Raw genomic sequence first — 24,695 nt, 5'->3', positions numbered from 1 at the left:
AACTTTCTAATTCCCATATCAATGTTTGAAGTAAGCAAATTTATTTTCTTAAGAAAGCTCTTCCTTGCTTGTGCTAGTCTGCATTTTATGCCCTCCTTACTTCTGCCATCGTTAGTTATTTTACTACCCAAGTAACAATATTCATCTACTTCCTTTAAGACTTCCTTTCCTAATCTAATATTTCCTACACCACCTGCCTTCATTCGACTGCACTCCATTACTTTTGTTTTGGACTTATTTATTTTCATCTTGTACTCCTTACCCAAGACTTCATCCATACCATTCAGCAACTTCTGGAGATATTCTGCAGTCTCAGATAAAATAACAATATCATCGGCAAATCTCAAGGTTTTGATTTCCCCTCCTTGGACTGTGATTCCCTTTCCAAATTTCTCTTTGATTTCCTTTACTGCCTGTTCTACGTAAACATTGAAAAGGAGAGGGGACAAACTGCAGCCTTGCCTCACTCCTTTCTGGATTGCTGCTTCTTTTTCAGTTCCCTCGATTCTTATCACTGCAGACTGATTTTTATACAGATTGTAGATAATTCTTCATTCTCGGTATCTGATCCCTATCATCTTCAGAATCATAAATAGCTTGGTCCAATCAACATTATCGAATGCCATTTCTAGATCTATGAATGCCATGTATGTGGACTTGTCCTTCTTGATTCGATCCTCTAAGATCGGACGTAAAGTCAGGATTGCTTCACGTGTTCCTAAGTTTCTTCTGAAGCCAAACTGATCTTCTCCCAACTCAGCTTCAACTTGTTTTTCCATTCTTCTGTAAATAATACGTGTTAAAATTTTGCAGGCATGAGATACTAAACTAATGGTGCAGTAGTTTTCACACCTGTCAGCACCGGCTTTCTTGGGAATAGGTATAACAACATTCTGCCGAAAATCAGATGGGACTTCTCCTGTCTCATACATCTTGCACGCTAAATGAAATAACCTTGCTGGTTTTTCCTAAGGCAGTCAGTAATTCAGAGGGAATGTCATCGATTCCAGGTGCCTTGTTCCTATTTAGGTCACTCACAGCTCTGTCAAACTTTGACCTCAAAATTGGCTCTCCCATTTCATCAGCATCAACAGCGTCTTCGTGTTTCGGAGCCAAATTATCTACATCTTTACCTTGATACAACTGATGGATATGCTCCTGCCATCTTTCTGCTTTGTCTTCTTTCCCTAGAAGTGGCTTTCCATCTTTGCTCTTAATATTCATACACCTAGATTTCCTTTCTCCAAAGGTTTCCTTGATTTTCCTGTATGCAGCATCTACCTGTCCCAGGATCATACAGCCTTCGACATCCTTGCACTTCTCCTTCAGCCAGTCTTCCTTAGCTACCTTGCACTTTCTATCCACTTGGTTCTTTAATCGCCTGTATTCTTTTCTGCCCTCTTCATTTCTAGCATTCTTGTATTTTCGTCGTTCATCAATCAGGTCTAGTATCTCCTGAGTTATCCACTGATTCTTAGTTGATGTTTTCTTCCTTCCTAACATCTCTTCAGCAGCCCTACTGACTTCATTTTTCATGACTCTCCACTCTTCCTCTATAGTGTTTCCTTCAGCCTTTTCATTTAGTCCTTTTGCAACATGTTCCTTGAAACAATCCCTCACACTCTTTTCTTTCAACTTGTCTAGATCCCATCTTTTTGCATTCTTTCCTTTCTTCAATTTCTTCAACTTCAGATGGCATTTCACGACCAACAAGTTATGGTCAGAGTCCACGTATGCTCCCGGGAAAGTTTTACAATCCAACGCCTGGTTTCTGAATCTCTGCCTAATCATAATGAAGTCTATTTGATACCTTCCAGTGTCTCCAGGTCCCGTCCACGTATACAGCTGTCGTTTGTGATGTTTGAACCAAGTATTGTCAAGGACTAAATTATGATCAGTGCAGAATTCAACCAGCCGAATTCCTCTTTCGTTCCTTTGTCCCAATCCAAATTCTCCTACTGTACTACCTTCTCTTCCTTGGCCTACCACTGCATTCCAGTCTCCCATCACAATTAGATTCTCGTCACCTTTCACATATTGTATTAAATCTTCTATCTCCTCATATATTCTTTCGATTTCTTCATCATTCGCTGAACTAGTAGGCAAATAGACCTGCACTATTGTGGTGGGCATTGGTTTGGTGTCTATCTTGACGACAATAATTCTTTCACTATGCTGGTCATTGTAGCTTACCCGCTGCCCTATTTTCTTATTCATTATTAAACCAACTCCTGCATTTCCCCTGTTTGATTTTGTGTTGATAATTCGGTAGTCGCCTGACCAAAAATCTTTTTCTTCCTGCCAACGTACTTCACATATACCAACTACATCTAACTTTAGCCTATCCATCTCCCTTTTCAGATTCTCTAACCTACCACAACGATTCAAACTTCTAACATTCCATGCTCCGACTCGCAGAATGTCAGTATCCATCTTCCTGATGATTGCCCCCTCTCGTGTAGTCCCCACCCGGAGATCCGAATGGGGGACTAGTTTACCTCCGGAATATTTTACCCGGGAGGAAGCCATCATCAGTACATCATTCATACAGAGAGAGCTGCATGTCCTCGGGAGGTAGTTACGGCTGTAGTTTCCGGTGATTTCAGCCATGTAGCATTATCAACACAGCTAAGCCATGTTGAGTATTATTACAAGGCCGTATCAGTCAATCATCTAGACTGCCGCCCTTGCAACTACCGAGAGGCTTCTACCCCCCTTTTGATGAACCATTCGTTAGTCTGGTCTCTCAACAGATACCCATCCGATATGGTTGCACCTGCGGCTCAGCTATCTGCATCATTGGGACACGCAAGCCTCCCCACCGCGGCAAGGTCACATGGTTGGTGTATGGTGAGTGTATCCTATAAAAATATCTCTCCCGACATTTGCCTTAGTACAAACGAATGGGAAGCAATGGAAAACCAGGGGGCCTTCTAGAGGGTAACATACTCTCCCAGGCAAAGGATATTTGTAGAGATGATCTGAGGTGTAGTGAAAGTGAGATGGTAGTGCCTGTGGCCTATAAAAGAACATGTCCCTGCATTTACCTTAATGCAGGGGAATGGGAAACTGAGGTAAACCATTCTGGGTGCAAAACTTTTTTACAAGTTTTCGTTCCATCCCTGATGGAGATGTGGGTCTCCTAGATGGTAATGCCACCTCTCATGCCAGGGAGGAGATACATACTAAAAGTATAATGTGCAAAGATGTTGAGGTGGTTACAGCCATATGCTCTTATACAAACTCTCTCAGTATTCGCCTTAGTGCAGGAGAATGGAAAATGACAGAAAACCATTCTCAGGACAGCCAACGGATTGCACCAGCCACACTGCCATCCTCTACAGGATTCAGCAACCTGCCTGAGGAAAAATTATAGTTGTCCAGCTATAATGGCATGCACCTAACTGTGGAGTTACTTGGGACAAGCAGCTTTAAGAAGAGAGCTCTGTGACAATGGGGACCAAGAGTGTAGTGATGGACAACAGTGCTGGCAAAAAAGAGTCAGTCTTGAGTGAATTAGTCACAAGTGAATGGGTGAATTTTTTGAGGTGATATAAAATCCTTGATGAGTAAATTCTGTAAGGAGTGAGCATGTCTGGTGGCTACGTGGAGTTCAGTGTGGCTTGTTACTTGTGAATTGAATTGTTCAGGAATGGGCCTGCACTGTGAGAGGCCATGTGGAAAGCAGGAGTTCTCCATGCCACAGGGCTGTGTGTTTGGGAATATGTTAAAAATACCTGGATCAAGTGAAAAAGTTAAGTGGGAGTGAATATGGAAGTACATGAAAATAGTAGTTTAATAAATTTAGTGAATAGGAAAATATACTACATCTCTGGGCAGTGATTTTAGTTTTAACAACCCACTATAATACTGTGACCATAGCCATGGAGCTCAATTTTTACTTGAAGTCTGGATCACTAGGATGGGACTTTGTGATTCAGAAAATCCCACAAAAATTGCTAGGAATATGGTGAATGCTCATTGATAATGTCGTACCCGGTTGACAATGATTCCCTGGCACTGAAACTGGGACCAGATAACCCAGCTAAGTGCAGTTATGCAACATAAGGACTCTGAGATTGATGAGAGAAATAGCAGTATGTTATTCTGTATAGGAATAATTACTGAGTGTCTGTGAACTGACAACTCATATTACATAAAGGCAATATAAAAATATACTTACATTATTTTTAGCAAGTATCTCTCCTTTACGGAAAAAGGCCTTCTTATTAGCAGGAAACATATGTATCATACTTTCTGCATCCTCCATAGCCCTGGAAGAGAAAAACAAATCCAGTAAATGAAACTACAGTCAATACTGAATATAGCAGATTCTATCCATTTTGGTGAATAAGAGCATTAACCCAGTTGCCTTGTATTTAAAAAGCCACTTCAGTTTACTCAGAAATTGGATTTAAACCACATGCTTTGCAAAGTTATTATGGATCTGCCCTACACTATGATCCTCATCAAATGAAAACTTATCACAGATCATCACACTGCTGTTTTTTAATTCAGCATGCTTAGGATTTGTATTCACAAATAATGACACTACAGATAGAGGATATGGTGTGATAAACTTTGAAATCCTTTGGGATATGAAGAGGCACTTAAACTTACAATGCAGTTGAATATGGGGCTTTTGAACCTGCGATATTAGAATGCAGAAAACAAAAAAAAACATCCTCATTAGTGTCACACCACCTAATATATACCCATCTTTTTCTATTGGAGTCAGACAACTGTTCCCTAATATAAAAACTTTTTTTCCATGAATTAACTGAAAATATGTGATTTGATAAGATGAAAGCTCTGATGAAAGACAAACTTGATACTTTTTCTAAGGAATTTCAGACACTTCACTGTTTTCAGTGAATGAATGAATGAACAAAGAAAGGAATGAATCAACAATTATACTGCTTTTCCATGCCACTCATATCCATTCATTGTCATCCTATCTTGCACACTTTTGTTGCACCTATGCTAAAAGACATGGTTCGTGTTTGTGGGTTACTGTAGTCACATCCTAGTTCGTGAACCATGGGCAACGACTGAGTGGCCTAGTAAGTGGTCCTGAGTTTCGGGATACCAGTTGCTATGGAATGGGAGTGGGCATCTCGCACATATTCTGAGTCCTGGCCCTCCTTGTGCTCAGGCGGCTAGGACTATACAATCCACCAGTGGTCCATAACCCGTTGGAGGAGAGATCGTCACTTGGACTATGTGCAAGTAGGGTAGCATCCTGCTTCATGAATTTACCAAGCTCAGAACATTTTAAGCAAGCCTCGGACCTATGGGAGTAACGGAGTCTCACTCCCATTTGACAGGCGAGGGACTCCTTGGAAACAACTTGGCGAACGAAATGGAATTCGATGGGGAGCTATCAATATTAATGGGGCTTATGGAAGAAAGAAGGTAGAACTGGCTGAGTCAGCAAAGAGGATGCATCTGGATGTGCTAGGAGGAAGAGATATTCAGGTAAGGGGAGATAACGAGGAAGAGATAGGAGATTATAAAGTGTACTTGACGGGTGTTAGAAAGGGAAGGGCAGAGTCTGGGGTAGGGCTCTTTATCAGGAATACCATTGCACGCAACATAGTTTCTGTTAGGCACATAAATGAGTGAATGATGTGGGTAGATTTGTCTGTTGGAGGAATTAGGACAAGAATTGTGTCCGTATATTCACCATGTGAGGGTGCAGATGAGGATGCAGTTGATAAGTTTTATGAAGCACTGAGTGACATCGTGGTCAGGGTCAACAGCAAGGATAGAATAGTGCTAATGGGCGATTTCAATGCGAGAGTTGGGAATAGAACTGAAGGATACGAAAGGGTGTTTGGTAAATGTGGGGAAGATATGGAAGCTAATGGGAATGGGAAGCGATTGCTGGACTTCTGTGCTAGTATGGGTTTAGCTGTTACGAATACATTCTTCAAGCATATGGCTATTCACCGCTACACATGGGAGGCTAGGGGTACCAGATCCATAATATACTGTATCTTAACAGACTTTGAATTCAGGAAATCTGTTAGGAATGTATGAGTTTTTCATGGATTTTTCGATGGGTAGAGAAAGTGAAATCTGTCTGCAAACGAATAAGGGTAGAAAATCTCCAGGATGAGGAAATTAGACAGAAGTATATGGATATGATTAGTGAGAAGTTTCGAACAGTAGACAGTAAGCAGGTTCAGGACATAGAAGGTGAATGGGTGGCATACAGGAATGCTGTAGTAGAAACAGCAAGGCAATGCCTAGGAACAACTGTGTGTAAAGATGGGAAAAGGCAAACATCGTGGTGGAATGATGAAGTGAGAGCAGCTTGTAAACGTAAAGAGAAGGCTTATCAGAAATGGCTCCAAACAAGGACCGAGGCAGACAGGGATTTGTGTGTAGATGAAAGAAACAGAGCAAAACAAATAGTTGTTGAATCCAAAAAGAAGTCATGGGAAGATTTTGGTAACAACCTGGAAAGGCTAGTTCAAGTAGCAGGGAAACCTTTCTGGACAGTAATAAAGAATCTTAGGAAGGGAGGGAAAAAGGAAATGAACAGTGTTTTGAGTAATTCAGGTGAACTCATAATAGATCCCAGGGAATCACTGAACAGGTGGAGGGAATATTTTGAAAATCTTCTCAATGTAAAAGGAAATCATCCTGGTGGTGTTGTGAACAGCCAAGCTCATGGCAAGCAGGAAACTGATGTTGGTGAAATTATGCTTGAGGAAGTGGAAAGGATGGTAAATAAACACCATTGTCATAAGGCAGCAGGAATAAATGAAATTAGACCTGAAATGGTGAAGTATAGTGGGAAGGCAGGGATGAAATGGCTTCATAGAGTAGTAAAATTAGCATGGAGTGTTGGTAAGGTACCTTCAGATTGGGCAAAAGCAGTAATTGCACCTATCTATAAACAAAGGAACAGGAAGGATTGCAACAATTATCGAGGTATCTCATTGATTAGTATACCAGGCAAAGTATTCACTGGCATCTTGGAAGGGAGGATGTGATCAGTCGTTGAGAGGAAGTTGGATGAAAACCGGTGTGGTTTCAGACCACAGAGAGGCTGTCAGGATCAGATCTTCAGTATGCGCCAGGTAATTGAAAAATGCTACGAGAGGAATAGGCAGTTGTGTTTATGTCTCATAGATCTAGAGAAAGCATATGACAGGGCACCGAGGTAAAAGATGTTCGCCATACTGGGGGACTATGGAATTAAAGGTAGATTATTAAAAGGAATCAAAGGCATTTATGGTGACAATTGGGCTTCAGTGAGAATTGATGGTAGAATGAGTTCTTGGTTCAGGGTACTTACAGGGGTTAGACAAGGCTGTAATCTTTCACCTTTGCTGTTCGTAGTTTACATGGATCATCTGCTGAAAGATATAAAATGGCAGGGAGGGATTCAGTTAGGTGGAAATGTAGTAAGCAGTCTGGTCTATGCTGACGACTTGGTCTTAATGGCAGATTGTGCCGAAAGCCTGCAGTCTAATATCTTGGAACTTGAAAATATGTGCAATGAGTATGGTATGAAAATTAGCCTCTCGAAGACTAAATTGATGTCAGTAGGTAAGAAATTCAACAGAGTTGAATGTCAGATTGGTGATACAAAGCTAGAACAGGTCGATAATTTCAAGTGTTTAGGTTGTGTGTTCTCCCAGGATGGTAATATAGTGAGTGAGATTGAATCAAGGTGTCGTAAAGCTAATGCAGTGAGCTCGCAGTTGCGATCAACAGTATTCTGTAAGAAGGAAGTCAGCACCCAGACAAAACTATCTTTACATCGGTCTGTTTTCAGACCAACTTTGCTTTATGGGAGTGAAAGCTGGGTGGACTCAGGATAAGGACATTCATAAGTTAGAAGTAACAGACATGAAAGTAGCAAGAATGATTGCTGGTACAAACAGTTGGGAACAATGGCAGGAGGGTACTCAGAATGAGGAGATAAAGGCTAATTTAGGAATGAACTAGATGGATGAAGCTGTACGCATAAACCGGGTTCGGTGGTGGGGTTGTGTGAGGTGAATGGAGGAGGATAGGTTACCTAGGAGAATAATGGACTCTGCTATGGAGGGTAAGAGAAGTAGAGGTAGACCAAGACGATGATGGTTAGACTTGGTTTCTAATGATTTAAAGATAAGAGGTATAGAACTAAATGAGGCCACAACACTAGTTGCAAATCGAGGATTGTGGTGACGTTTAGTAAATTCACAGAGGCTTGCAGACTGAACGCTGAAAGGCATAACAGTCTATAATGATAATGTATGTAATGTATGTATATATGTATGTATGTATGTATGTATGTATGTATGTATGTATGCATGCTAAAAGACCCGTACATAACCTCATTATATTTTTCAGACAATGAACTCTTAGCCCCCACTTAAATGACTATACTGACCAGCAAAAAAAGGTAACTTCAAATATTTTTAAAATTGTCTTTTATTATTCTGAAAATTTAAAAAACTTTCTACTAAACACATTGCATTGACTGCCCTGGACATATTGTCATCATTAAAGGTCAGTTCATTTTACGTCTTACCATATTTTTCAAGAAATTGCACTTAATTTCACTAAATACAATTAAAGGGATGTTGACTTTATTTTAATTCATGATCTTGCAAATGAATGGTCAATGACCACTTTCCCCACACTAGTAATGTGAATATTCACACTTGATGACAAGAGAAAAACTCCATGCACCATGGTATGCTACCCAAAAGGTCCTAGATCAATTTCTGGGGGATGCACACTTACTTCTCCAATAATGCTGGCCAAAATTCATTCAGGGTGACAAAAGACATTGGACTTTTCAGCCAATCATATCCCACAGGTACTCAATGGGACTGAGGTCTGGGCTTCAAGCTGGCAAGTTCAGGGTTTGTATTCTAATATTGCAAGGGAGTTCTGACACACAACATGCCACGTGGGGGCAGGCTTTATCTTGCATTGGTCTGAAGTTTCCATGACAAGTGGAGCAACGTGCTCTGTTAACTAATCTTCAACCTATCAGTGTACATTCAGAGTAACTCCATCAATGGTGACAAGCTCTGTTAACACATTAAATCTGAAGCCACCCCAAACCTTGATGGAGGCATCTCCAAACAGTGTCCTCACAGAGATACTCCAGGGTGAGTATCACCCCTCGGTCCTACCATCAGGTGACCAGGAACAACATTGCAACTCATCTGCGGAGAGCACCACTGATCCACAGTCCAGTTCCAGTATTAATGCACTATTTCTAGTTATTCTGCTCAGTTCTAGTGAGTAAGCTGCACTCCATGGACGGGTCTTCTCGACTTCAAATTGGGTTCCAGAAGTCTTTGTCTTACACTCCTATCACTTACAGCAGTGTTTCTTACAGCCCCAAAACCTTTCTGACTAGAATTACAGAACTGTATTGAACTCGCAAGACCTGAAAGACCAGGAACCTGTATTTCCAAGCAGGTGTAGACATCTGACGGCATAAACCACGTCGTCTCTGATAGGTACCAAGTTCACAGATTAGTCTCAGAGCATCCAGCTACTTTTGAATGATGAACTTATCACATTAGTGGCAAAATTCCTTGCTCAGCTTTAATTAATGCGATAGCACTTGCACCACCTTCTCAGCTGAGAGGCATCTTCAGGAATTTTAAAAACTTGTCACAAAGATTAAATCATACACAGATAATCCATTACATCAGAAGCCATTTCTTTTCAGTTTTGACTCAGGTAAGTCTGCTGATACTAATTTTGAATAAATAAATTTTTAAACTATCTGGAAAAGAAAACATATAGGTATTAAGAGAATTATACCGGAAAAAGAAACAACTTTATTAAATGGAATGACATATTTTGTTCTTGAAGGAACATCATCAGATTCTACAAAATACGAGTACTGTATATTTAGAAATATATAAACACCCATCTACCAACAGGAAGGTTTGGCAATGGGCTCGCCAGCCTCGGTTATCTTAGCAGAAATCTACCTAGATTTTCTAGAACATGCTAAAATTGACAATAAAGAAATTTTGACAATATCCTCCTTTGGGCTAGATATGTAGATGATATCTTAGTAATTATGGATGAAAAACAATCAATGCCACTACCACTTTTCTCAGTCTTAATAACTTTGATTCTCACATCAAATTCACAATGGAATCCGAAAATGATAAAAAAAAGAACTATTTAGATTTAATCATCACCAGACACTCAACCTTTTCAAATTATCAGATTTTCCGAAAACCCAATCAAGCTGCTTCTACAATCCACCAAGACTCACTACATCCACAGATTCATAAATGAGCAACTTACAATAGCTTAGTTCACCCAGCCTTTAATGTGCCTATGTCTAAAAATGATCTAAAAAACAAACTAAACACCATCGTAATGTATGACCTTCATATGTGTATTGACGAACTACACAATTAGAAATAGGAGAGGACTTCCACCTATCAATACTTATTTATCACACTTATTATGCTACAGTACTGGTTTCGACCCCCTTCTTAGGGTCATCTTCAGCTGAACAATACATTCACATATAGATCATGAAGCTATGATTAAAATTACATTGTCTGGTGAATGCCATATGATAACAAGTATTTGGTCATGTCCAAATGGGGCATATCAAAACGGGAACTGATGTGTGTGTGACTATGTGTGACAATGCAAGTGTATGTCTATAATGATATGCTTTAGGTCTTAAAATTTGTGTAAAACACTATCTCCACTAAAAAGTAACTTATAAGTATATAAGATAAAAGCAATATATGTAGGAACACTTCATGCACATAAACGTCCGTGTCTTGTGTGTTATTCAGTTCATCGGTTGATTTTTGTGTTCAAGTCTTATTTTCATAGTTGTACACTTGGTTGATGTTTTTGGAGCTTGAATGATATGATTTGCTTGTAAAATTATCACATATGTATAAAAGATTTTGTCTTCATGTATATACATAGAATAAAATACTTTCAAAGTTTAAAAAAGAGTGCAAGGCATATGGATGCAATTAGGATAAAATGTGTATATTCAGCTCTGCTGTGTGATGAATCTTCTTGTTTTATGTTAAAATTGAATCATGTTGTCCTGTGACATCTGTAAAATTTGAGTGGCATTGGATTCAAAGTGGTGGCTCCTTCCCCATCTGTAGCTGTGCAGTGATGTTACAATTATCTGTGGAAGATAACATTGAGCTGTGAGTGATATTTTATATTGGAGGAATGTCTAAGGATTGTGTGTGCTAATTTGAATATGTACTTACTGTTGTTGGTGTGGTTGAGTTGTGTTTGATATGTGAGCCCGTTGTGTACTGCTTCGTGTCTGTCTTGGGCTCATACTAGCTGCTGTGGGGGAAGGGAAGGAGGGGTAGGGAGAGTTGCTGTTGTGGGGGTAGGGGTGGTGCTAGGTATGTTGTTTGATGTTTCTCTGTCACATGTCATGTTTTGTTTACTGATTATTTTAAAGTAACCATTTTTTAGGGCAGGGATGACTGTATTGAAGATGATGTTAGTTTTTTCTCTACTTTCATTTATGTTGAAATTTGGATTGGTATACTGACCTAGAGAAATGTAAAATTCTTCTGTTATGTTGAGCAGGGGGCGCTTGGAGTTTATGTTCAGGATTTGCATGTCGTTCTCAATGGTCATGAAACTGTGTTTATAGTCCTCGATATGTTGACCTATTGAGGAAAACTGATTGTGTTTTACAGCATTTGTGTGTTCATTATTTTGGGTTAGAAAGTTCCTACTGGTGCGTCCGACGTAGCTTGTCTCACAGATATTGCATTTAATACAGTACACCCCTGAGCGGTTGTATTTATTGCTGCTGTTGATAGTCCTGACGTTGTGTATGATATTGGTACTGTTATGTGTAGTTTTAAATGATATTCTTAAGTTATGTTTATTAAAAATGTTAGTTATGATGTATATGTGTACATTATTGAAGGTGAATAGTGCGTAATCTTTCTTGCGTTGTCTATTTTTGTTAATTTGGTTTTAGGTTGGGATTTTATTTTGTGAATAAAATATTACTAATGTTTTTAAAAAACATAACTTAAGAATAGCGTTAAAACTACACACAACAGTACCAATATCATACACATCAGGACTATCAACAGCAGCAATAAATACAACCGCTCAGGGGTGTACTGTATTAAATGCAATAACTGTGAGACAAGCTACATCAGACGCACCAGTAGGAACTTTCTAACCCGATGTAATGAACACATAAATGCTGTAAAACACAATCATTTTTTCTCAATAGGTCACCATATCGAAGACTATAAACACAGTTTCACATCCATCGAGAACGACATGCAAAGCCTGAACATAAACTCCAAGGGCCCCCTGCTCAACATAACAGAAGAATTTTACATTTCTCTAGATCAGTATACCAATCCAAATTTCAACATAAATGAAATTACAGAAAAAAGAAAACATCATCTTCAATACAGCCATCCCCACCCTAAAAAATGGTTACCTTAAAATAATCAATAAACAAAACATGACACATGACAGAGAAGGATCAAACGACACACCTAGCCTCACCCCTACCCCCACAACAGCAACTCTTCCTATCCCTCCTTTGCTTCCCCTTACAGCAGCTAGTAAGAGCCCAAGATGGACACGAAGCAGTACACAACGGGCTCACATATCAAACGCAACTCAACCACACCAGTAACAGTAAGTACATATTCAAATTAGCACACACAATCCTTATATCTTCCACAGATAATTATAATATCACTGCACAGCTACAGATGGGAAAGGGGCCACCACTTTGAATCCAATGCCACTCAAACTTTACAGATGACACAGGACAACATGATTCAGTTTTAACATAAAACAGCAAGATTCAACACACAGCAGAGCAGAACATACATATTTTATCCTAATTGTATCCATATGCCTGGCACTCTTTTTTAAACTTTGAAAGTGTTTTATTCTATGTATATACTGGAAGACAAAATCTTTTATACATAAAGTGTATCAAGCAAATTATATCATTCAAGCTCCAAAAACATCAACCAAGTGTACAACTATGAAAATAAGACTTGAACACAGAAGTCAGCTGATGAACTGAATAACATGCAAGACATGAACGTTCATGTGCATGAAGTGTTCCTACATATTGTACCGGTTATGACCTGTACATAAGTATTTTTTTTAGCATAAGTTACGTTTATTTACCACGCGTAATGTTCCGAGAGCGCCTGGTTTGTTTACCAGCAGCGAGGACCAGCTAGCGAGTGTATGACGACTGTGAGCTGTAACATAGCCACAGGGGCTAGCTAGACCGCCCGCTCATCTCAACACGTGTTACCAGCCTTGACTGGTATTTTCTGGATTCCACGTCACTTGTTCTAGAGAGTTCGATGGAGAAAATTTTGAAATTTCTATAATAATGATGCTAGTGAGTCGAGCAATATGTCATCTTGTTTGGGATCACCTAAACGTCCCAATGCTCGAGTTTCAAGCAAATCCATCAAGGGATTCGGGAGATATTCAATCAAACCATATTATGACGTAGACGTCCCGAATTGAATAAAAGGAGGACCTACTGTAGCCTATTCACACAGTCTCAGCTGAGTAGTCAGCGGGGACACTCTTGCTGCTACTATCATCGTGGAACTCTGTCATTCTACAAGTGTGGGAAGACGATTCTTCCAAGTACTATAAAGTGGAGTGTTGTAGAAAATTTTCTAAGTCTTCGTAATTGAACTTAGAAGTGTTAATTGAATGGACTTGTATTATTTACGTGCCTTTGAGACTGAAACTTTTCTAAGTGTTTGGACTTGTATTATTTACGAGTATTCGAGATTGGAATTTTTCTAAGTGTTCGTGAAATGGACTTGTATTATTTACATGGGTTCGAGACCCGAATTCTTCTAAGTGTTCACTAAATGGACTTTTATTATTTTCATGTGTTCGAGACCAGAACTTTTCTATGTGATCATTAAATGGACTTGTATTATTTACGAGTATTCGAGATTGGAATTTTTCTAAGTGTTCGTGAAATGGACTTGTATTATTTACGTGGAATATTTGCGACTGTTGAGGAACTCATCCTTCTAATAGACAGTGATTGATTAACATTGCTAGTGATGAACTTTAACTTTCCAACGGCTTTAAACAAAGTTAGGATTTCACTTACATTTACTCAAAGACTTGTACATTTGCCAGTGTTGGTTTAAAAGACTTATAAATTTCGTCAGTGAATTTACTTATGTGGAAGGAGTTGTGTTTCCATCAGTGGTCACTCAAAGACTTTATGAATTTCACCAGTGATTAACTTTAAATATATTCAAACTTCCAAGTGAATGGACTTGTGTTTTTCATTCGAGTTTAGGCAAAGACTTGCACCTTCGCCAGTAATGAACTTTGAGTTTAACTATAATTTCACAAGAAGGGACTTGTATTTTTCGTTGCCAAAAGTTATTCAGGGACGAGGATTTTCCTAGTGATGAACTCTAAAATTATTACCACTCATATCGTTTTAGGAGTGTTGGAAGTCTTGATGTACAATTATCAAGAACTCTGCTTATAAGTTGATCATCCAAGGTTTTCATGGACTCAGTGCTACTAGTGACCTTGGGAACATCAATCCTCTCAGTCTCATTGGGCTGAGGTTGTACATGACTATCTACAACATCGCCTGGATCACCGGGGTTCAACCCGGGCCTCGGAGTTCGAGACATCTCTACTTGCCGTCAATCCAGACAGTCCAGCTGCCTCTGTCTGAAGTATCTGGAGTCCCTGGAATCCCTGGAGTCTTCTGGAATGTGCTTCAACCAGCTTGGCTTGGTGAGCTGGAGAACCCGAGCCATACTATTGGAATACGAGGAAGACAATTCATTTCTACTTAGAGGTGATGTGCAAATTCATGACTTATTTGAATAAACTCTTGTGCAATCAGAGTCAAAGATTTTCTGTAGATAGGACCCTACATCCTGTACCGAGCCCTAGCTACAATTAATCCAGTTTTTTGCCCTGAGAACTATATTCATGCTACTTTACAATTTAATCTGAGAGTCGGGCTCTTTTACTGGTACAATATATTGTTTTTATCTTAAATACTTATAAGTTACTTTTTAGTGGAGATAGTGTTTTACAAACTAATTTTAAGACTTAAAGCATATCATTATAAACATACAATTGCATTGTCACACATAGTGACACACACGTCAGTTCCCGTTTTGATAGCCCCATTTGGATGTGACCAAATACTTGTTATCATATGGCATTCACCAGACAATGTAATTTGAATTATAGCTTCATGATCTATATGTGAATGTATTGTTCAGCTGAAGATGACCCTAAGTAGGGGGTCAAAACTGGTACTGTAGCATAATAAGTGCAATAAATAAGTATTAATAGGTGGAAGTCCTTTCCTATTTCTAATTGTAAACTAAATATCATTCGCAGTACTGCAAAATCCAATGGTTACAATAGTTTTTTCATAGAAAGAATAATCAAAAAATACAGACATCATCATTTGACCACATTAAAGGAAGAAAAACCTAATGTCCCCTTTATTTCTATGTTGACGTTTAATAAAGAGATCTATAAAGTCACTAACATTTTTAAGAAACACAATGTAAAAATAGTCTTTGAAACTAACAGTAAAAATGCAGATATCCTGTACAATTCCACATCAGTTAACAGAATTAATAGTTTCTCAAAATCAGGAGTTTACAGGTTCAAGTGTAATAATTGCAATTTTTTCATATGTTGGAGAGACTGGGAGGAGTTTCAACACAAGATATTCAGAACATATTAATGCCATAAGATATAATAAATCCTCAGCAGTAGGTCAACACATGCAAGATTACAATCATAATTTTACCAACAGAGAGCAAGATATGGAAATCCTTAAGATAATAAACAAAGGCCCCTACTTAATATAATGGAAAACTGTTTTATGCATTTAAATTATGCAATTCAAACTACAACCTTAATGATATTTAGGAGAAATCCAATATTTTATTTGACCTTCTCATTATTACTTTTAGAAATATTAATTTAACAAATCAGAAATTGAATTTTTAATCAGTTCACGGTACCTTTTTGCAACAATTACCCCTATTCCCGCACACCTCAGCCCCGCCTTAAAATAGCCCCTCCCCGCATCCCCCTCCCTTCCCGCTTTCTCCGATCTGGCCTACCCCATTTTTCTCCTCCTTTCCTGATCTTCCCTCCTCATGTTTCCCTTCATATCACTTATGCACTACTAGTCACATCCCACACAGCGCAGCACAAGGTGAGTCACACATTATTTTTTGCTATACGATCGGCACCTTTCTTGAACAGCCCTTGCACTAATTTGTCTTTTAATATTATTTATCAGGTCACTTGTTCTGCTTTGAATTGCGAATCTTCACCACCTATTTCATAGAAATAATTTGACCTTCATGCGCAACATTCACTCTCAGCTTTAAGGACATCAGACTAGAAGCTCTTTTAATGGTCTCAATGTACCATGTTTCTACATTATTCGCAGCATGTGCATAACTTATTTTCTACATGCCACTGCCACCATATAATGATGTATAGCTATGCAAGTTTTAAGAATCTTCAGCATCTAGATTAATTAACTTGAATCATCCTTTCACAGCAGTCAAGCGCCATATTTTAATGCAATTTTTGCAGAATTTAAAACTTTTTTAACCTTTGTGACTATTTTTCACCTTCAACTTTCAACTTTATAGTGTCAAACCACAATATTCAAATCTGTCTCATTTTAACTTTTACATGTTTCTTATTAATGTTTATAGCATATGTACATTGTTTATGGACCATTTGATATGTTGTGTAATTTGTGTTATTGGCTGATGATGACCTTAACCTTGGGTCAAAACTAGTACCAAATAAATGTTTTACTTGTAAAGTAAACTGTATGGCAAAAATTTGGTATTGAAAAGGTGGAACTGTTGAACTCTTTTACTTATCTCTGAAAGAGCCAATGCCAGGTCAATAGAAGTATACCAGTTGTATGCATTGTACATCTTTCAAAATATACTGCTAAAACGATTCAGTAAACTGAAAAAACATCAAACCCAAACCTTTTACCATGTGCGCAGAAGCAGAGGTAGATCCAGGGAGGGGATAATGGGGCTTTACCCCCCCCCCCCCCCATCCCCAACTCTCCCTCACTAGTTACATTTAAAAATTTACAAAGTTGTTTTTGTTTAATGAAAATAAACATAACAGTATAGCACATATAACAGAAAGTGTGATCACTTCTCAGCACACCATTATACTTACCATTGTTTGTGACAGCCTCCGCAGCATCTGGCCTAAACTGTGATGTGGCAGTCACTGACTGATCTAATTGCTAATATAAGTACCTCATACTGTGTGCCTAAGTTGTCTATTTTTGACTTTCATGAATCTATGAATGTTCATGTGACATTACCTTGATTGAAAATAATGCATCAGACCTGATTACAGAATGTAACAAATGCAATACAAAGGTCACTGCTTTTTTCTTATGCATTTTGAATGACAGAACCTATTAAAATTGCCAGCTCAGCACTAAGAAATCCTGAGTTACTTCAGTAATAATATTGGTGAATAAAACTTACTTCTACAACTCTGTCTTAAAAAATCCTAAATTTGGCAAGACACCACTCACATTGACAAGGCAAGGTATGATGCTTCGGCAATGTAATGATTATATATTTCATGCAGTTTGATCTTTCATATTCAGCATGGCATTTTAATGAGTTTTTTTATTCTGTGAGCACATTATTTTTGCTGTGAAGGTTGTCATACCTGGTTGTTTTGTAATGGGTTGTACATTGGGTTGCAAGGAGCAATAATGAGGTAAGACATTCCTTTATACCACCGAAAAAAAGAGTGGCATGTTTTCTGAAGTGGACAATTGCCATTCCCTGGAAGTTATGTGTGTGATGTTAATTTTCATGACAAGTAAGGTACATTATTAAGGCTGATACATTTGTGATTAACAGAAAAGAGAATGGAACTTATGAGACTGAGATGCTTGTCATGGACCATAAGAATGAGGAACAGGATCAAATTTAATGACTACCTTCCAGTGAGGATGACTACAAAGAATGAATCCACAATAATAGTGTGCATACAATCATCTTATCTGTGCAGTAGGATGAGAAGTGATTTTTTTTTTTGCTAGGGGCTTTATGTCGCACCGACACAGATAGGTCTTATGGCGACGATGGGATAGGAAAGGCCTAGGAGTTGGAAGGAAGCGGCCGTGGCCTTAATTAAGGTACAGCCCCAGCATTTGCCTGGTGTGAAAATGGGAAACCACGGAAAACCATCTTCAGGGCTGCAGATAGTGGGATTCGAACCTACTGTCTCCCAGATGCAAGCTCACAGCCGCGCGCAGAAGTGATATTGGAGCAGAAGTTTGTGTGGTGTGTTAATATCACAGAAATGTTTGTTGATACTTTCATTGGGTTTGATCTTAAGAGGTAATATAGACTTAAAACAACCTTTCAAGCCCATTAAAACTCTAGGTCATTATTTTGAAAAAGGAAATTCCCATAGAGTAACAACAGCCAATTCCTGCTATTTGCAGAGTATTTATTTTTCTTTTATTATTTGCTTTATGTCACACCACCACTGATAGGTATTATGGTGACAATGGGATAGGAAAGAGCTAGGATTGAGAAGGAAGCAACCATAACCTTGATTAAGGTTCAGTCTCAGGATTTGTCTGGTGTGAAAATGGGAAACCACAGAAAACCATCTTCAGGGCTGACGACAGTGTGGTTCAAAACTACTATCTCCCAAATGCAAGTTGATAGCTACATGTCTTAATCCACATAGCAACTCACTCGGTATGCTGTATCTTTATTTTCTCCATGTATAGAGTTGAATTTAACATATTGAAATGTGTCTATGTGTATATACCAATGTAATTACATGAAGTTACATGAAATTACATTGGTAAAGGAATTACATTGTGTGCAGTTTGAGAAAGGTTGTGTGTGTTTAGTAAAATTGCTTCCAAACATAATTTCTTTTTGTAGCATCTTACATTGCAGAGTTCAGTACTAGCATTGGCTTAAACTGGTGAAGTGAATACACATTCTCTTCTATTCACCATCCTACCAGTAATATTTCTGCCTTAAATATGTATGTCACCTAAGTTTGCTAGGAATGAGCGTATATCCCTTGAATAGTAACTATAGAACTTGTCCTGGCAGTATTTAGCGACAACAGGCTGCATGGTGGGAGGTGCGATTTACCTCAGTGACTGTACGACTACTGTGCTTCACAACAAGTTACGAGGAGCTTGTGGATTACAGTGCATTAACACTCACAATGAATGTGTTTCAAGACTAGTTTTACTTCAGAAGTAATACTTAAAATATTAGCTGAAAGTTTACTATTTTTATACAATGAGTAACAAATGCAAATTTTCTAGTGTTTCAATTTTGTCATTTTCTGTAGAAAATGAAGCAAAAGATAAAACATTGTCAAAATTCTGCAAATAAGGGTTCTTCTAGTGGCATTGACATAATTACTACTGAAAAAGAGAAAGGTTCTCCAGATGATGAAATAAAGATAAGTGCTCTGAGTACTTCAGTGGAAATAACTAACACTTCCACTATATCAAATGATGTTGAGATTGTCAGAGGAAAACAAAGAGGCAAAATTAAACAGGGGCTATGTTTACTAGTAAACGACTTTTCAATTAGCGCTAAGCGGTTAGCCAGTGATGAGCAAAACCTTAATATAAAATCAGTGGTTACTTGAGTGTTGTTCTTCTTCTCCTTCTTCTTCTTCTTCTTCTTCTTCTTCTTCTTCTTATTATTATTATTATTATTATTATTATTATTATTATTATTATTATTATTATTATTATTATTATTATTATTATTATTATTATTATTAATATCATTATTATTATTATTATTATTATTATTATTATTATTATTATTATTATTATTATTATTATTATTATTATTATTATTATTATTATTTTTATTTATTCAAAATAAACTGCACACATGACCAAAACAGGGAATAGATAGTTGTGTTAATGGTGGCTTGCATGACTGCATGCATCGTTTATCTTCCTTGTTTACAGTAATCTAATTTGTGTAATAAAAACTCACTAATTTCTTTGATAAATTTTTACTTCATATTATTTACACTGACTGACAGAGCAAATGCAACACCAAGAAGGAGTGGTTCGAAAGGGATGAAAGTTGGGGAAAAAACAGAGACAGCACGGACGAATAATTGATGTTTATTTCAAACCGATATGCAGGTTACACAATGCGCACGGCATCGACTCAGTAGGATGTAGGACCACCGCGAGCAGCGATGCACGCAGAAACACGTCGAGGTACAGAGTCAATAAGAGTGCGGATGGTGTCCTGAGGGATGGTTCTCCATTTGCCACAGTTGGTCATCCGTACGAGGCTGGGGCAGAGTTTGCAAACGGCGTCCAATGAGATCCCACACGTGTTCGATTGGTGAGAGATCCGGAGAGTACGCTGGCTACGGAAGCATCTGTACACCTCGTAGAGCCTGTTGGGAGATGCGAGCAGTGTGTGGGCGGGCATTATCCTGCTGAAACAGAGCATTGGGCAGCCCCTGAAGGTACGGGAGTGCCACCGGCCGCAGCACATACTGCACGTAGCGGTGGGCATTTAACGTGCCTTGAATACGCACTAGAGGTGACGTGGAATCATACGCAATAGCGCCCCAAACCATGATGCCGTGTTGTCTAGCCGTAGGGCGCTCCACAGTTACTGCCGGATTTGACCTTTCTCCACGCCGACGCCACACTCGTCTGCGGTGACTATCACTGACAGAACAGAAGCGTGACTCATCGGAGAACACGACGTTCCGCCATTCCCTCATCCAAGTCGCTCTAGCTCGGTACCATGCCAGGCGTGCACGTCTATGCTGTGGAGTCAATGGTAGTCTTCTGAGCAGACACCGGGAGTGCAGGCCTCCTTCAACCAATCGACGGGAAATTGTTCTGGTCGATATTGGAACAGCCAGGGTGTCTTGCACATGCTGAAGAATGGCGGTTGACGTGGTGTGTGGGGCTGCCACCGCTTGGCGTCGGATGCGCCGATCCTCGCGTGCTGACGTCACTCGGGCTGCGCCTGGACCCCTCGCACGTGCCACATGTCCCTGCGCCAACCATCTTCGCCACAGGCGCTGCACCGTGGACACATCCCTATGGGTATCGGCTGCGATTTGACGAAGCGACCAACCTGCCCTTCTCAGCCCGATCACCATACCCCTCGTAAAGTCGTCTATCTGCTGGAAATGCCTCCGTTGACGGTGGCCTGGCATTCTTAGCTATACACGTGTCCTGTGGCACACGACAACACGTTCTACAATGACTGTCGGCTGAGAAATCACGGTACGAAGTGGGCCATTCGCCTACGCCGTGTCCCATTTATCGTTCGCTACGTGCGCAGCACAGCGGCGCATTTCACATCATGAGCATACCTCAGTGACGTCCGTCTACCCTGCAATTGGCATAAAGTTCTGACCACTCCTTCTTGGTGTTGCATTTGCTCTGTCAGTCAGTGTATTTATAAAAATATTGAATGGTTAGTGCACTTTTGACAGTCATATAACAATGAGAACTCTAAATGCATTAATATTCATGAAAATGTACAGAACTACACAAGTTTGATTTGTTGATTAGGTTATGTGGCCTGTTTTACAAAAAAATGTATACTCCTTATTTTTGTGGTGTGGTATTTTTTTATGCCTTTGCTGATGATACCTTGTGTTTACAGTGCTCTATATTTTCTGGTATGGGCTAGAGCAATTTTGTTACTCTCATTGATCTGTCTCAGTCTTATCCTTAGCTTTGACAATATGAAAGTGACTGAGGTATGAGCGATTCTAGTAATGCCATTCTTTATGCTGTCAGTCCCTCCTATGAATGGTGTGAAAATGTTGCTCATAGGGTCAGTTGGCACATGCATTTTGGTGGGCTTGGCAGTCTGATATGTAATGGCAACTTCTGGCTCAGTGAGGAAGGGAACGGGAAACTACCTCACTCTACATTTCCCTAGTATGTCTCTTCAGTGATACCTAGGCCATCTTTGATAGCTGATGGTTGAGCTGCTTCAGGCTGAGGACTGAACACACAGATGGTATGTTTTAAACAGTGACTTAGTCCCTTTCCCTTTCAGCAGAACCTCCATACTTTACAGGCAATAACATACTGAACTGCATTGTATGTGAGGAGCCTGGTTCGCACACCTTGAAATGTTCACCTTGAACTTAAACCTTGAACTGCACACCTCTAACCGCATGGCCAACTCGCCCAGTGAGATACTAAATCAAATGAGTTCTATTCTTTTTACCAACTAATCTCATTGTTACTGAACACTTTCCCTGGAACATAATGACTTTAAAACAAGAACTGTAATGTTCAATGGCAGGTCTAACTCTGAAGAGTGGATCACAGTCCAGGTCACCTGGTTTGTTGCTGCATGTGTTGTCTACAATATGACAAATCTATTTGTTAGTAGAAAAGCATGAAGTGTGATCAAAAAATAAGGTTACAAAATTTGCAGAGAAATGTATACACTTTATTTCATATAACCAATTAGGTTATTTTTTACATAGTCTCCATATCAATTTCGCCACTTGTCGCTTCATGGGATGAGTTTGAATATTCCCTCCTGATAAAAATCCTGTCCTTGCATGTGATCAGCCATGTTGTTGTGATCTTTTACCTCCTCATCTGAAATGAATTATCAGCCTCCTAGATGCTCCTTCAAGTGAAGAAAGAGGTGAAAGTTGCTTGGAGAGAGGTCCAGGCTGTTTGGAAGGTGGTCAGTGATGTCCGAGCAAAACTGCTTCAACAGCGTGGTGGTTTGCTGGGTTTTAAGAAGTCACACATTGTCATGAAGGAATCTTGTCAAGGTCTCACAGTATCGCTCAGTGGTCACTTTGTGCATTCTTTCTAAAAACTCCACGAGTGTGACATCCACGCTGTCCCAGAACACTGCAGCCATCACCTTCCCGGCTGATGATGTCACATTAAACATCCTTGTTTTTGGAGAGGGAGTGTGTTTCCACTCCATTGATTACCGCTTACTGCTAAGGGTGTAGTGGTGGATCCATGTTTTGTCACCTGTGAAAATGTGGTGAAGAAAACTGTTCCCTCCTGTGAAGATCCATTGCTAAAGTAGCAGACTTGCCCCCATGCGCTTCTCCTTATGTTTGTTGGACAGATTTCATGCAACCCATCGGAACAAACTTTCCGGTACTGCAGAATGTCGCAAACAATGTGACGAACACTTCTGAACGACATTCCCAATTCTACTATCATATGCCGTAATGTGATTCTCCTGTTGTCCTGAATCAGCTCCCCCACCCAAACTGTGTTTAAATCTGTTGATACTGTGCTGCATTGGCCACTACAATCCTTGCCAGTGACCTTTCCTCTATTGGCAGCAAACTTTCAACGCCATTCTGCGACATGCTGATGAGACATTAGAGTCTCCCCATAAACTTCTACCAGTTGCTGGTGAATTTCAGCTGCACTTACATGTTTCACCCACAGAAATCGAATGAGCGAATGTATTTCTTCGCGAGACCAACTTTCCAAACAAATCGCCATTTGTGTTTACCTATGACTAATTTAGCACTGTAGGTTGTGGGTGGCTGAAACTCTGCACAGTTGTCAACTACATGTATTAGAATTACCACACACTACTAATTTCTCTATAACAAACAAAACTCCAGGAATATTGCCCTTGTAACCTTAGTTTTTGATCATCCCTCGTGTCTCTTGACAGTACTTTTCTAGTTATGGATGTATCTTGACTAGGATGTTGAGTTGACCAATAAGTTGACAGTTTTTTTCTTCATGAGTCCTATATTCATAGCTAGGCTAATAAAATGCTTAAAATCTGCTATCCCAATTCAACCATCTGGTCACAGACAAATTTGACTGTGCTTCCATTGAACACCTAACTTACGGATGTATTGTCTAGTATAATGATTAGTCTCCTGCACTTATAATCTCCAGATCTCAAGTGCCAAAAACCAGAAAGAAGTACAATCCTGGGGCTGCAGTACATGGAGGCATATTCCTGGGCCCTTGGTGAAGTATAGTAAATGAGACATTTCTTTTTCTGGAGAAATCACTATCTGGTGGTTCCACATCACACCAGGTTAAGGAACACATCCACTACCTGCATTATCAGTTGCCTGAAACCCTGTTGCAGAACCTGGAAGCCTACCAACATACAACAAGTCACTGGATTTTGAGACACCCTGTGATAATGTACCCGCTTTACTCGTACATAAAATTTCAATTTTGTCATCTGAAAAACTCTCTACATTATCCTACACATAATAATCATCATCACTATCCATATCATCACAAGTAAGTCTTTTAATTTCATTATCATCAACATAAACAGAGGCCATGTTGCTTCACTGATAATATCTGGAAGTGTAAATGTAAAATAATGTCTGCCTTACAAACCAATGTTATTGCTGATTCACAGATATTTTCAAAGATAAACCTTCCAACTAGCAGCTAAACATACTGCACCTGCCATCTGTTAAGATTCTTACAAACTATGATTGATAATTATTCTGATCATCTGTCAGAAAAATGATAGCAATTGGGAAACAGTTGCATCATCTGTCAGACAGAAGGTCTGTAGTTCTTGAGTTAAATCAGCATGTAATATTATTAGCTCTTAAGAAAATTGAAAAATGCATTA

The sequence above is a fragment of the Anabrus simplex genome, chromosome 2, assembly GCF_040414725.1.
Source record: "Anabrus simplex isolate iqAnaSimp1 chromosome 2, ASM4041472v1, whole genome shotgun sequence".
NCBI classification, from domain to species: domain Eukaryota; kingdom Metazoa; phylum Arthropoda; class Insecta; order Orthoptera; family Tettigoniidae; genus Anabrus; species Anabrus simplex.
This window is presented reverse-complemented; position numbering follows the sequence as displayed.